The following is a 15,506-nucleotide window of genomic DNA, read 5'->3' on the forward strand; positions in this document are numbered from 1 at the left end:
CCCAAGCCTGGGACGTCCGAGGGGGGCAACTTTCCGCTTCCTGAGTGTCCCCGGGGCAGGTAGGACAGGCGCCGATGGTGCCAGACTAGCCAGGTCCAACGCTCGGCCGGTTCCTCCCCAGGCTCAGAGAAGCCTGAGCTTCAGCCCAAATGGCCAGCCGATACTGTGGATTTTGTTTTGATTTGCTTTGTGCCAACCTTCCCCAGCCCTCCTGTCCCTCTGAGCCCTTGCTGCTTTCTTGTGACGGTGCTGCCGTGCAGGTGGCATGCCGTGCCTCCTCCTAAAGTGCTACAAACCCGAGAGGCAGGAAGAAACTTTCTTGAATGGTTGTGAAGCGAAGATGTATGCATGTCCAAAAGAAGGGATGTTGCTTCAGAAGGCAGAGATGCTCTCAGCTGTTTGTTTGCACGCACATCTAGGTGTATTAATTTGAGCAGCCGAAGGAAGCATTTTTAGAGAATGGAAAGAATAGATCAAACCAGCAACTGCAGATAACGTACTTGCAAGCCCATGTAGGTTCGGTGCTGTGCTACTTAAACTTTATAGTTTTTGTTGTTTCCCCAGAGGTTGAAAGAATGAAGTAAATAAGAAGGTATTTTTCTGGGAATCTGTGGTTCCACAAGGAAAAGCAGACTTATGCTCAAAGTAAATGGAAACGGAGAAAGCAAAGCTATTTTTAAGCTAACATGTTAAAATGGGATATTTTTAAAACCAGCGCAGAATGCTGGTAGGTCAGAATTTAAGTACAGCTGAAAAAGCTAAAATTTCAGAAAATCGGAAGGATGAAAGGAACAAAAGATGAAATCATTCAGTGTTAAAATATTTTTGTCATTTAAATATGATAACAGGCAAAATACATTGCTACTATTTTATATTACATTCTGATGTGATTGAAAGATGTTTACTGCCCCCCGCCCCAAGTTGATAGGTACGTAAACATTCCATAGATTACTTACCTTTAGAGCACATCGATTTGGAATATGGCACTTGATTTGCTAGGGACACTCGAAGGTGTTTCTTTGGCCTATGTACAGGAATGGAGGAAAGACTTATCTGCCTCACGTAAGCTTGACTTATCTATAGTACTTCTGAAACTTTGTGTGAGTTGTGCCTTTTCACTGCTTTTTTCTCTCGGTTCGGGGAATTGTGGACCAATTTATAGTATTTGATGATTCAAAACATTGTGTACACACAATGCCTTTACAGGAAACTGCAATATCTCAATCAATTCACTTATTAAATGTGTAATCATGTTATATAAAGTCCTAACTGAATACTAGCATATTTGTAAGCTATGTGTATACGCAGTGGGCGGTTTTAAAATATTCAGTTCTGAAAATGAACTTCTTGAAAAACGATATGGATACTCATGCGCTGAAGCATTCATTTTAGTAATCTTTCTCCATGGGCAAGACTATTTGAACTCACATTTGACCTTTTCTAAGTAATTTCTTGGTAATTCTTCATTAGCATTTTTTACAAGATTGGAGGCCCCTTTAATATGATTTTATGACAGTTCTTTAAAAGCATATCCTGCAATACAACTGGATAAATTTTGCCTCATAAGTTATTGTTTTAGCACATGTCAGCAGTATTGCAGTAGGGATGCTATAGTTTCCAATGAAGATATTTAAAATTTAACATGGTTTTAAGTTTTCTGGAAAGGACCTGTAAACTTCAGTCAATGGAAATCAGTTAGCATCAATTATACTTAATAAGTATGTAAGCTATATGAAAGAGAAGTTAGTAATTTGTCTTTGTTCAAGATAAACAGCCAAGGATATAGGAAACATTGTGGTGGTCAAATGCTTATTTCCTATTTATATGTTAAAGAACTTCGAAGTATAAATCAACTATTTTTACCAGTGTTGATGTCTAAATTATTGTCTTTTGAGTCGAATGATGCTTATTGATACTACTGCTTTATAGTTACTATGAAGATAACTGGAATCATCACTAATAAATGATCTTATGCATTAATCATTAAAGGTAAAGAGGATTTTATTATGTTTTGAATGCATACAGCTCATTCGTTGCTAGAATCAACTTTTCCCAAATGAAAAATTCCTGTTTTTCTTTTATTGTTGCTTTTTGAGTGTTTTTAAATACCCAACTCATATACTAAATGTGTGTATACTTGGTGTACTTTATAATGAAATAAATTCTGTTAAAAGTGCTTTTTCTTATAAGAAATCTTATGTGTTCTTGGAAAGGATGCTTGTATGATTTAATGAAGTGTTTTGGGTTTGGTGTGGAAACATTACAGGAAAAAAAAATCATCTATGCTTTGATAGGACAGGAATCTACTACTGAAATTTGGAACTTTTGCCCTTATCGTTCTTATGTGTTTATCAGTAGGCATGTGATAGAGTCTGACAAGATAAAGCTTTAGAATCAATTTATAATAGATAAGGCAGACTTTGTGGGATTTCTTATCATAGCTGCATAAGATATTGTGATTTTTAAATTACAAATTGATTTCCTCCCCAATTTTAAAAAAAGTTGATGTTGCATTATCAACTTACCTGCTCAACCTGGTCTCTTTCCAGAAGCAGTCCATATTCTCTTGGTAATACATTATTGGTTTGTTGTTTTTACACATAGGACTGGCAAGCTGACATTATTACAGTTGGTTTTCAATTTTAGCTAAGATTTTTAAAATAAATTTATTTCCCAATTCTTGCAATGACTATTTCTACTTATAATCATTTTTATAACCTTTTAAAATACAGTCATCTCTTGATATTTGCAGGGGAGGGGAGGGTGGATTGGTTCTAGGACCCCTGCAGTTGCAAGGAAATCGTCAGATACTCGTCCCCTGTATAAAATGGTACAATATTTGCATATAACCTACACACATTCTCCTGTATAGTTTAAATTGTCTCTGTTATTTATAATACCTAATACAATGTAAATGATATATAAATAGTTATAATACGTATTGTTTAGAGAATGACAAGAAAAAAATGTCTGTATATGCTTGTTACAGATGCAGACATCCTATGTCTAACTACATAGCACTTGCCATCAACAACATAACATTTTTTTCAAATGTTTTTGATCTGGTCCAATCTCTGGATGTGGAACCTGTGGATACGGAGGGATGACTGAATGGCAGTTTGGTTTTAGATGGATGACCAATGGCATGGCTCATTGTATTAGTTATACATTGCTGTATAACAAATTACCCCAAAACATAGTGGCTTGAAACAAACATGTAGTCTCACAGTTTCTGAGGATCAGGAATCCTAGAGCAGCTTAGTGAGTTATAAAAGCCACAGTCTTTTATAACTCAGTCTTAGAAGAGATAGTCCATCTCTTTTGCCGTAGTACATCCTGTTCTGACTCAGGGTCTCTCATGAAGTTATAGTCAAGCTTTCAACTCGGGCTGCATCATCTAAAATTTTGACTGGGGCTGGAGGATCCATTATCAGGGAGACTCACGTACATGGCTATTGGCTGGAAGTCTCGATTCCTTGCCATATAGGCCTCTTCACAGGGCTGCCTAAGTGTTCTCGAGCATGGCAGCTGACTTCCTCCAGAGCAAGTGATGGAGACAGAATCTAAGCTAGAAGCCACAGTCTTTTATAACTCAGTCTTAGAAGAGATAGTCCATCTCTTTTGCCCTAGTACATTGTGGGAAGGTACTAATACAGGATGTAAAACCAGGAGGTGGAAATCATTGGGGGCCATCTTAGAGGCAGCCTTCCCACTTACTAAGGTGTTGTAATTAATGTTCATTGTAAAATTACACAGAGATAAGAGCTGGCTTTTGGGGAGGTAAAATAAAAGATTTGATTTGAAAAAAGGAACTTCTTAGGGAATATTTTTGTTAACATGGCAGTTTTTACATATAGCAAATAAGAGATGTGTTGAGGTGGACAGAGCAGTTGTTGTTTTTTTTTTTTAATCAGTGTTAGATCTTAATCAGCTTGCATTACACCGTTACCACATACTGTGTCTCAGTATGTGATAATTGTGTATATTTTAAATTTGTTTTTTTTCCATTACCACATACCGCTTCTCAGTATGTGGTAATTGTGTATTTTTACCATTTATTTACATTCATATAAATACACCATATAACTTTAAACTCTAACCTTGTAGTTTCTCATAATTCATGATTATTTATGTAAGGTAGGATGAGGAGATTCATTTTGAGAACTTACCGTATAGCATAAGGGGCCTTTGGCAAATTGAAAGGTTATAAGATAAAAAGCTGATACTAAAGTGGATACCTAGAATGCTTAGAAACAAATAAGATTTTTCATGGAGGTCTGATAGACTAGAAATCTCGGACTCTTAACAAGAGCATTCCCATTTTTCTCAGCCTGTTGATCAGGATCATGTGAGAAAGTAGCAACCACGTCAAGCTGTTAACCTCTGGAATCAATTGGGTTTTTATGCAAAGAGAAAAAGAAAGGGCAAGAAAAACATTTCATACTCCAAATTAAGATATGTGAATAAAGATATTTCAGAGTCTTGATTGAAATAGTAAAAGAGGAATAAAGAATGTGTAGCCCTAAGAAAAGAAAAGCCAGAATGAGGTTATGAAGTATGAGTTGAGTCAGCAGGAGGGAGAGATCTCTAATAAGCTGAGAGTGTCTATATCTTGGGCCTAGGTAAATTAAATGAAGCATTGCCACAATCTATTATTCTACCAATATGGAAAGACCCTAATTATATCAATATATTCCAACAAGCTTGAGTCTGAATACTTTAGAGTTACTGGGCATATTGGAGTGGCCTTATTACTAGCATTACTGCTAGTAGAGAACAGATAAGGTTTTTTGTTGTAGTTGTTGTTTTCATTATAAGTTGGATATATACTACTTAACCGTCTTCAGTCATCACTCACATATAACTTGATGTCCAGAGTTATGTAAGATTTATAACAACCACCATTCTATTATATCTCATGATTTTGTGGATCAGGAATATAGGCAGGGTTCAGCTGGATGATTCATCTGTTTTATGTGGCATCTTTGTAAACTTAAGGTCACTCCATAAACTGCAGCTGGCAGATGGGCTGGTCACAGGGTCCAAGATGGCTTCACATCTGGCACATTGGTGGAGATGGCTGGAAGGCTGGGTTCAGCTGGTACGGTTGAACTGAGTAGCTGCCTGTGACCTCACCAGAATAACACTCTCAGAATTATTGCAGTAGTTAGATGACAGGCCAAGACTCCCAGAGAAAATGTTCCAAGTGGGCTAGATAGAAGCTTTAAGACTTTGTATTATATTTCTATTGTCGCTATGACAGATTACCACACATTTAGTGGCTTAAAACAACACAGATATATTCTCTTAGTGTTCTGGAGGTCTGAAGTCCAAAATAAGAGCTAAGGGGCTAAAATAAACGTGTCAGCAAAGTGCTATCCTGCTGGAGGCTCCACAGTAGACTCTTTTCCTTGTCTCTTGCAGCTTTTGACATTCCTTAGTTCCTGGCCGCATCACGCTAATCTCTACTTTGGTTGTCACATCATCTTCACCTTCATTGACCTTTTTTTGCTTCCCCTTTGCGAGGACCCTTGTGATTATATTTAGGATCTACCTGGATCATCTCACTTTCTCAAAACTCTTAATTTAATCACACCCACAAAATCTACTTTGCCACATGAGGTAACATATTCAGAGGTTGGAAGATCAGGATGTGGACACAATGGGGGCCATTACTCAACCTACTACATACTTGTTATGACCTACCTTTGGAAGTCCCAGAAGTCATTTCTGCTGCATGCTATTGGTTAAGCAAGTCACTAGGGGCAGTCTAGATTCAAGGGATGGGAAATTAGGAGGAGGTATCCATGTAAGTGACCATGCATAATAGTTGTAGTTTGTTCCTTTCTGTTAGTCCACTTAAAAAAATTAATCATTTCTGTTGGAAATCTTGTATTACATCTTTCTCTGTTAATGCAACCCATTAACATATTAGGTTTTTGTTTAAGACTTTTGAACATTAATTATTCTCGTAGAGTGATTCCTTTTATATATTGAGATATATAGGACTCCTTCCTCTATATTAGGATTTCTCAACATTGGCACTATTAACATTTTGAGCTGGATAATTCTTTGTTGTGGGGACTGTCCTCCAGGAGGATCCTTGGCAGCATCCCTGTCCTCTACCCATTAGATGACAGTACCCTCCTACCCTCCTCACCTCCAGTCGTGTCAACTAAAAGTGTTTCCAGATGCTGCCAACTGTTCCATGGAGAATATGTGGGGAGGAGAAGAGGAAGGTAGCAAAATTGCCCTGGTTGAGAGCCATTGCTTTATAAAAAAAATGCTACAGGCTGTTTCTTTATCGTTCCTCTGCATTATCTCTCCTCTTCCATCATGCATTGATACTTGCTATTATCAATATATTCTCTTTACTTCTAGCTCCTTGCCTTATTTTACATTTATTTGTCTCTCGATAAGGACAGAAAAGTAACTCCTTACCTCCTTATCCAACTCCTTACCGTTCTATCAAATAAAGGAGCTTTGTGATAACTTTTTTTTGATGTGATGTCTCTTCTAACTTCTTAACTAAATTTGAAATCTTAGACACTTAGAAAATATGGCTTCAAATAAGTTAAAGTGTTACAGTTTAATTAATTTGCTGTTGTCCATCTCAATAGTCACTTATTGCTTACTTTTAAAATTTTTTTTATTTTTATTATGGTGACATTGGTTAATGAAATCCAGTAAGTTTCAAGTGTACAATTCAATAGTAAGTCATATATATATTGCATTGTGTGTTCACTGCCCACAGTTAGATTTCTTTCTGTCACCACATATTTAACCCCTTTTATCCCATCTATCTTCCCCCTCCCCTCCACCTCTGGTAACCACTCGTCTATTGTCCATGTCGATGAGTCTCTTTTTGTTTGTCATGTTCGTTTGTTGCTTTTAGGTTTATATCCCACATATAAGTGATATCATGTAGTTTTTAACTTTTTTTGCCTGGCTTATTTCACTTAGCATAATTATTTCAAGGTCCATCCATGTTGTCGCAAATGGCAGTATTTCACCTCTTCTTATGGCTGGGTAATATTCCATTGTTTATATTTACCACAGCTTCTTTATCCAATCATCTTATTGTAGGACACTTTGGTTGCTTCCGTGTCCCGCCACTGTGAATAATGATGCTGTGAACATCAGTGTGCAAATATCTTTTCAGATACATGTTTTCAAGTGTTTGGGGTAAATACCCAATAGAGGGATTGCTGGATCATATGATAGATCAATTGTTAGTTTTTTGAGGAACCTCCATACTGTTTTCCATAGTGTCTGTACCAATTTACAATCCCACCAGCAGTGTATGAGGGTTTCTTTTTCTCTGTATCCTCTCCAACTCTAGTTATTACTTGTCCTGTTGATTATAGCTATTCTAATGGGTGTGAGATGGTATCTCATTGTAGTTTTGATTTATATTTCCTTAATAGCTAGCGATGTTGAGCATCCTTTCATACATTTGTTGGCCATTTGTGTGTCCTCTTGGGAGAAGTGTCTGTTCAGGTCCTCTGCACATTTTTTAGTTGCATTGTTTGTTTTTTTTTGTTGTTGAGTTGTATGAGTTCTTTGTATATTTTGGATATTATGCCCTTATTGGAGGAATTGCTTGCAAATATATTTTCCTGTTCAGATGGTTGTTTTTTTACCTTGTCGACAGTTCCTTTTGCTGTGCAGAAGCTTTTTAGTTTGATATGTTGCTTTTTACAGCAATTGTAACAATCAAATTTTTTATAAACATTTCATGGATAGGAAAATTGAGATAATATAAAGTCTGCAATTTCTAGGGTCATCCAGGAGGTCAGGTGGAACTAAAGGTAATGGATAATCTTGACTGTTGGGGACAACCTGTATTGAACCATTGTTAGTTGAGATTGTTTCAGTTTTCCTAAAAATATTGATGAATTTTTGTATCTACACTCTTGTCCAGTTTTCATTGGCATGTCAGTGTAATAAAACCAACTAGAACAAATAAAAATTAAATCTGAGTGCAGATTTTATCAGCATTTTTCTCGTCAGCTGAAATAATTAGTATGTAGATTTATAGGACCCTAGCCTTGTTTCTGACTCATAGATTTATGTCTGCTTTAGGTTAAATGAAAACAAGCACATAAAAACACGTAGTTATATGTTAAAATATAATAACCTCACACTGTCTGGTAAATGAGAAATCTTCAAGAGTTTCTCATGTCTAGAATCTAGACAAAGGACTTTGCTGGTAACAAGATGTCATTCCCCTTAAACTCTTAAACATTTACTTTGATGGCTTTTGTTGGAAGCATATTTGAACATACTGTATTTTTCTTTGTCTTAGTAAAAGTATAATGAGCACAGTTTAGCTTCTAGATGTCAGAGTCCTTTTTTACTGTATTTTAATGCAGTATTTTCTTTGAGGCTACTTCTATTTGTAGACATACTAGTAATCACACAACATGCCTCTAGAACACTGTACCATTTCAGTTGGCATGCTTTTAGACTCTGTCCTAGTGGTAGTGAAATGTGCTGGGTTTATAGTGTCTCTCTCCCTCCCCTCCAATGCCCTCAGATTATTCTACTGTATTCTCATTCATCCCTTGTGGTTGTGGTAAACTCTTTTCTGCTGAGTAAGGAGTTCTGCTTCTTGGCATCTCTGTTCTTTCTAATGTCAGCTCTTTGTCACTCATCTATGTGGTTTTTATTGATTCTTTTTATTTCATTCTCTTTTTTTATCCCACTATGCTTCTTAATAAGATTTAATCCTGATAGACATTTCAAGGTCATAGACCACTACTCTCCTTAGTCTTTCCAGCTAGCTAGTTGCATCTTTCACATTGTTATTGATTTTTGACTCTTCAGATCTCACATTGAAGATCTTGTGAGTATTTTTGCTAACATATGAATGATGGCTGTTTAAAGGATCATTGTTTTAAGCACCTAAAAGTAATTAACTGAAGTATTACTATTTTGGGATCTTAAAGTTTCAGAGAAATTTATATTAGAATGATTTTCTTATATGGTTTAGTTTAGATTTTCTGTTTTCTCTCTGCGTTTTAGGGTAGATTATTTAGTACACTATATTATTAAAAACATTTGTACTTTTAAAAACAGCCTGTTTTTTTTATAGCATAACTTCTGAATATATACTGTACAAATATTGTACAAATGTTTCTTATGTTTTATGGAAGATATTCTACAGCTACCACTATTGCTGCTGCTAGCACCATTTTCCTTACAGCTACTTAGCAATTATTAAGTATTTGCTATGTGTCAAACATACTGAACTACGTGAGTTTTCACGTAAGTACTTTGTTTATTTCTCCTGGAGAGAGACAGAATGATCTATATTCTGTAGGCCAAGAGGAGCTTCCCCAAGATCCTACAACCTGTGTGGCAGAGTAGAATTTTTAACTTAGGTTTGTTTGACTCTAAAACCTTTGTTCTTATTATTACACCTTTTATTATACCTTTCTGTATACTTATACTTGGGATTTTTAACACATGCTGGGAAAAAGGTTACACCTCAGATGCTGAATAGAAGTCACACATCTTAGTCTACCTTCTGTATGTTTGCAAAACATACGACATTCAACACAAAAGCAAATAATGACATTGTTACTTTGAAAATAAGGGAAATCAAAGTAAAATCATTGTGCACTAAAAGTTTATAAATTATGTGAGACTTTCGGAAAAGTCAGAAAACTAGTATTTGAGACTCCAATTTTTCTCTAGATTTTTGAATGATTTAAAAAAAAATATCTAATATACTTTTCATAGAAAAGTTATCCAAACTTTGAAAATTTGTTTATTTAAATACTTGTTAACTCTCTCTGCTATGTAATAGACACTGTTGGGAGTATATTAGTAAATTAAGTTGGCACAATGCTCTTATGAAGCTTACACTTTTGGGAGAGGAAATATATGATTAATAAATTAAGTAACTACGGCCATGCCTCCTTGAACAAGCCCGATCCTGTCTGATCTCGGAAGCTAAGCAGAGTCAGGCCTGATTAGTACTTGGATGGGAGACCACTTAGGAAGACCAGGTGCTGTGGGTGTAAAAAATAATAAATAAATAAATAAATAAATAAATAAGGGATCGTAGATTGACAAGATCCTTGCAATCTGCGAGGTCAACCAAGGGTTGCCTCACCTAAAAAATTAAAAAAAATAATAATAATAAATTAATTAAATAAAGTAATTATAGGTAGTGTATGCCGTTAGTATAAACAGAATGACACTTTAGATAAGGTGATCTGGGAAGGCCTTTGTGTAGGTGATATTTAAGCTGAAGATAAAAGATTGAGAAGAAGCCAGTTATTCAGACAGCTGAAGGAAGAGCATTGTGAAGAAAAAACAAATACCAAGACCCTGAGATAGGAAGGGACTTGGCATAGCATAGGAATCCACAGATAGCAAACACGAGTGGAACTTGATGAACGAAGGGGAGAGTGGAATGAGATGAGATGGGCCGGTAGGCAGAAGCCAGATTAGTCAGGGCTTTTCTAGGTAAACCACCGGAAAGCCATTTGAAGGTTTAAACACAAGAGTGAAATGATGAGATTTCAAGAGCACTTTGGCTGCTAATGGAGAGCACATTGAAGGGTGCACATGCATAAGGTGGGAGACCTTTTAGGAAGCTGTTGAAGTAGTCTAGACTAGGGATGGTGGTGGCTTAGACTACGTGGCCATGGAAACAAAGAAGAGATGGATTTAAGATATGTTTCTGAGAGTCAACTGATGGGATTTGCTAATAGATTAGAAAGGAGCAGGTACTTAAAAGAAAGAAAATAGAAAGTGATGACTTTAGGTTTCTGACTGTAGTGATTGAGTAAAAGGTGATGCTATTAACTGTGAGAGAGAAGACAGAAAAAAATAGATTTGGGGGATGAAAATTAAAGTGTTAATTTTAGATACTTCAAGTTTAAGGGACCTTGCGAATGTGAATGGAGAATACAAGTAATTAGGGGTGTGTGTGTGTGTGCGCGTGTGTGCGTGTGTGTACCTTGCGAATGTGAATGGAGAATACTAGTAATTAGGTGTGTGTGTGTATTTATAACATAAATCTGGAACTCATGGGAAGATGTAATTGTATATAGATTTATAACATGAATCTGGAACTCATGGGAAGATGTAATTGTATATAGATGGAGAAGATGACCAGGAGAGAACTCAAAAACACCAAAGTTTATTGGAAGGGAAGAGGAATGAGAGTCAGAAACTAGAAAGAGACTGAGAGGAGTGTCCACAAAGATGGAAAAAATAACAAGAATAGTGTATTCCAGAAGCTAAGTGAACAAGATGGTGGGAATGATTCGATGCTTTAGATGGGACAAGTAGTGGGAAGACTGGGGGCAAAAAGAAGGCCCATAGGATTTGTCAGATGCAGTTTTATGAGAACTATGTAGGAAGAAACCAGATTTTAGCTGGCTGAGGAGGGATTATCGATAAAGAAGGATTCAATTCCTTAAAGAGAACTTTGCGTAGTGCTGCTATACTATAGCAGCTTGAGTACTACTAGGATTTTAATCTCTTTACTCACAGGTTAGAAGTCTGAACTTACTTTAAATATTTGTTACTAGTGTACTCATTTTTTTACAGACAGTTCTGTGCAGAATTCTAGTTCATCAGAGAAAAATAAAATCATACCCCCTTTTAGCAGAATTGTATAGAAAATATGCAGACCATTTAGCAGGTAAGATCTTTTCATTTTCTTTGGTAAGAAACTTATAGAAATAAAGATGATCTGAAACTCCATTTTTTAAATTAAAATACTTGAGAGGTAGGAGTAACATTTTTTTCCCCTAGGATATAGTTCTTTCAGTGCTAAAACTGAGACAGTCCCTGGCAAACTGGACAGTTAGTCGCCCTGCCTGCCCTAAGGGTGACAGTATTTTTACCCTCCTAACAGATTGAGGCTTTGGACTTATAGGAGAGATTGAAAAAAGGATCCAGGTAGAATTTCATGTCCCTTTTGTACAACTGCTTTTCCCCTCCTGCAGGTCTGCACCACAATGACACTTTCTTAAGGCTCCTCTCTTAGAATTATTTTGTGTCTGGTGGGATTTCTGGTGAAAGAATCTGCAAGAAAGTACACAGTCCCACAACTTTTGTGCACCCTAGTGCCTTCTCGCTATCCCTCCAGCCCTTACTCTGCCTTCACCTGTTCCCGTACTATTCTAGCTGTACCCTTCATATGGTGTCTGGTTGCACTGAAGTAAGCTAGTGCTAATGTCCCTTCTGTCCTTGCGGGGCCTGCCTTTATTTTGATTTAGGCCAAGTTATTTGCTCTGTGACTTCAGTCTTCTTATGGGTTTGGTTCGAAATAAGTCATGAACTTGAATTTAGTTTGACTTCATTTCACCGTAAGAGTGTTGGCAGTGCTCTTTGTAGCTCTGTACATCCCACAGTGGAAGCTAGAACCTTGCTTCACAAAGTTTAATGTACGTATAAAATCATCTGAGAATCTTATTAATGCAGATTCTGTTTCAGTAGGTTTAAGATTCTGCATTTCTAACAAGTTCTGAGTGGTTTCAATGCTGCAGGTCCAGCGACCATATTTTGAATAGCGAGGTTAGCGAAGGTGGGTTTGTTTTTGTTTTTAAGGTGGGAAAAAATGAAGAAAATACTCGGGCATGCTTGCATTGTGAAAGGAAACAGGCAAGCAGATGTGAGAATGATAATGTAAGATGTGGCACATTTGGTGAGCTGGCAGAATTTTATGTTTGTGAGAAAGATCTTTAAAAAAGATCATGGTTTAAAAAACATTATCCTAGCTTTTTTTTTTTTTTCTCTTCAAAAGGGCTTCTCAAAGGCATTAGGAAAAAAAATGGGAATTGTTAACTGATTTTATAGCTATACAGTGGTCACTTTCGAGTAATAAGTGCTGTGTAACAGATGTATTCATCTCTTTGTGTTCCTCTTTATTTCCTGTTATTACCTTGAACATACTGTCCATTGGTTAGTCTCTTTTTTCAGTGAACCATGGGCCCAGTCATACCTTTTTTTCTTCTGCTTTCTTTCATCCTGTTCTTCATCCTGTGCTTTCCCCAGTTAACTTTGTATTACTTTGTAAATTTTGAAACAGTCTCAAATTTATAGAAAAATTTCAAGTATAGTACAATAAGTTTTTTTCTTCTTCCTAAATCATCTGAGGATAAGTTGCTGACATGATGCTCTGTCATCCCTGTCACAGGTTAATAAGTTCCTTGGGAAGCAGTCTCTGAGATAGAGATTCACATGCATGAAGTTTATTGGGGAGTGCTGTTGGACTCCTTACTTAGGAAGGGAAGAGAAGGAAGCAGTTTGGGGCAGAGGTAGAAGTAATGCAGTCTCAATGGAAGCCTCAGCTGACCCTGTGGATAGTGTTGGAGATAGGATGACCCTTCAGTGTTGTCCTGGGTTGGTGAGAGGTCTGGGACTCTACCTCTGTGAAAATGAGCTGTTGATTGTGGACTTCCCTGGGCAGGGTACAGAGGCTTGGGTAAGGCAGCATTCTTAGCTGAGGCAGTCCCCCAGGATGTGGGGATGTTGACAGTGCTGTTGAACTGCTGCCATTTGAGAGACTCCAGATACGCAGAGGAGCCTAGAGGAGGTGAACTTATTATGGACAGAAGTGAGGAGGTTGTGTGAAAACGATGATGATGTTTTAGAGGAGGTGACTGGTAAAAACTTCACTCTAAAGAGACTCTCAGATATTTCATGACATTGAAAATACAAAAAGGCTAAATGCCGTCAGCTAATCCAGACTTAGGAAGGAGTGTGACAGTTCACCAAGGCATAGAAGAGATGCTTGCTCCCTATTGTAAGTTATTTGATATCATCAGCAGAGTGCCAGCTAGCACTGTTGAAGCTGCTCTTGATCCTTTTTTTACAAAGAAAGAAAACACTTTAATTTTCAGTATTTCTAATATTTTAAATTACAGTATACTAAATATTAGTTTTACTATTTAAAAATTTTCCTTTATAAGTGTGAGAGTTAAAATTTTTTTTTATTAAGGTATAATTGACAGACAATATTGTATTAGTTTCAAATGAACACGGTAATAATTTGATATTTGTATATATTGCAAAATGATCACCACAATCAATCTAGTTAACATCCGTCACTATACATGATTCCAGGTTTTTTTTCTTGTGAGTTTTTAATGTTGTGAAAAGAAATTTTAAGGTCACAGAGCAGTTGTAATTTTCTCCATTGCTCTGTGTGGTTTCAGCCTGCATTGTCAGTTTCATAGCCCCACGCTACTGTGTGAAGCAAGGACTGCCTCTATTCTAGCATATTTTACTTTAAAATTTCATAAATATTTTTTATTTATACATATTTTATTTACTTTATTGCTTGAACACATTTTGATTTTAAAATATTTTTAGCATGCAGATATCCCAAACCTGAGATTACCATTGTGACGCAAGCAAAGGAGATATCATCAGCAGAGACCCCTGATAGTTTTGGTATAGTACAATCTTAACAGTGTTGATTGTCCATTAGATGTTTATTGCAAGTAACAAAGCATCTGTTTTACATAACTTCTTGTTGGTTTGAAATAGCATGATTTAGTTATAACGATAATCTTTTTTTTTTTGTCTAGTGTTTTAGACTGTCTAAGAACTATTTTTATTATCTAATCCTAGACTCTGTGAATGTGATGGAATAATAATTGCATGCTTAACTCAAGGATTAAATTTATGACCTTAACAAAAGACAAAATAACTTATATTTAATTATATTTAAATAGTGTATTTTAAAAATTATTGAAATAGCCACAGCAAGTGAGACATAAGAAACAAAAAAGGTTATAAGTTTCTTTAGGATGAATGAGTAGGAAAAAAGGACCATGTAGGGGAACCTTCAGAATATTGTAAAGAGAAACTGCATTAAAGTAACTGACCTTCAGGAAAATATATTTTAAAAATATATTCTTGAATAGTTTGAAAGCCTTATACAATTTTATTTTAAGGCCGTTCGTGAAAGTTTTTTGAGATTCAGTCTCCATGCAGCCTGATGTCTAACTTATGTTGGTTGCATGCTGTGTGGCAGTGATAGTGGGGGAATTTTATTGAGTGTGTGTGCGTATGTGCATGTGTGTGTGTGTGAGAGGTGGGGGTGGGGGAAGGGAGAATAAAAATATCTCTATTCCTATTTTATTTACTTTTGATGACTATTTAATATAGATACTTTGCCTAAGAAGCACAACACAGTTTATGAAAAGGAATTGGAAATATTTTATGGACCAATTGAAATTTTAAAAGGATAAAGGGTAAATACAACTTAGTTTTCTTAGGTTGTATATATAGTGTCAAGAGCAAAAACCAAACTGTAAAAACTTTGAGAACTGTAGAGGCATGTAGTATATGTGTACACACACATACCTATATGTATATATTAATATATTAGTATCCCCCAGGATAGTCTCCTTTGCCAGTTCTAATGTCATTCTAACTAAAAATTTTAACCCTAGTATGTATGTAGAAGTTAAATGTTTAATGCAAATGTCTTTTGAAGAATAAAGTTTTAATTTTAAATTACTCTGAAG

The 15,506-nt window shown here is 36.2% G+C and overlaps 1 protein-coding gene and 1 pseudogene across 1 annotated transcript in view; both read left to right on the forward strand.

Moving 5' to 3' along the window:
- The window catches only part of TMEM65 (transmembrane protein 65), a 40,903-nt gene that overhangs the window by 255 nt on the left and 25,142 nt on the right, over positions 1 to 15,506 (forward strand). The window lies entirely within an intron of this gene.
- On the forward strand, positions 9,910 to 10,028 carry LOC112483620 (annotated as a pseudogene).

The sequence above is a fragment of the Pteropus alecto genome, unplaced genomic scaffold, assembly GCF_000325575.1.
Source record: "Pteropus alecto unplaced genomic scaffold, ASM32557v1 scaffold164, whole genome shotgun sequence".
Classification (NCBI taxonomy): Eukaryota; Metazoa; Chordata; class Mammalia; order Chiroptera; family Pteropodidae; genus Pteropus; species Pteropus alecto.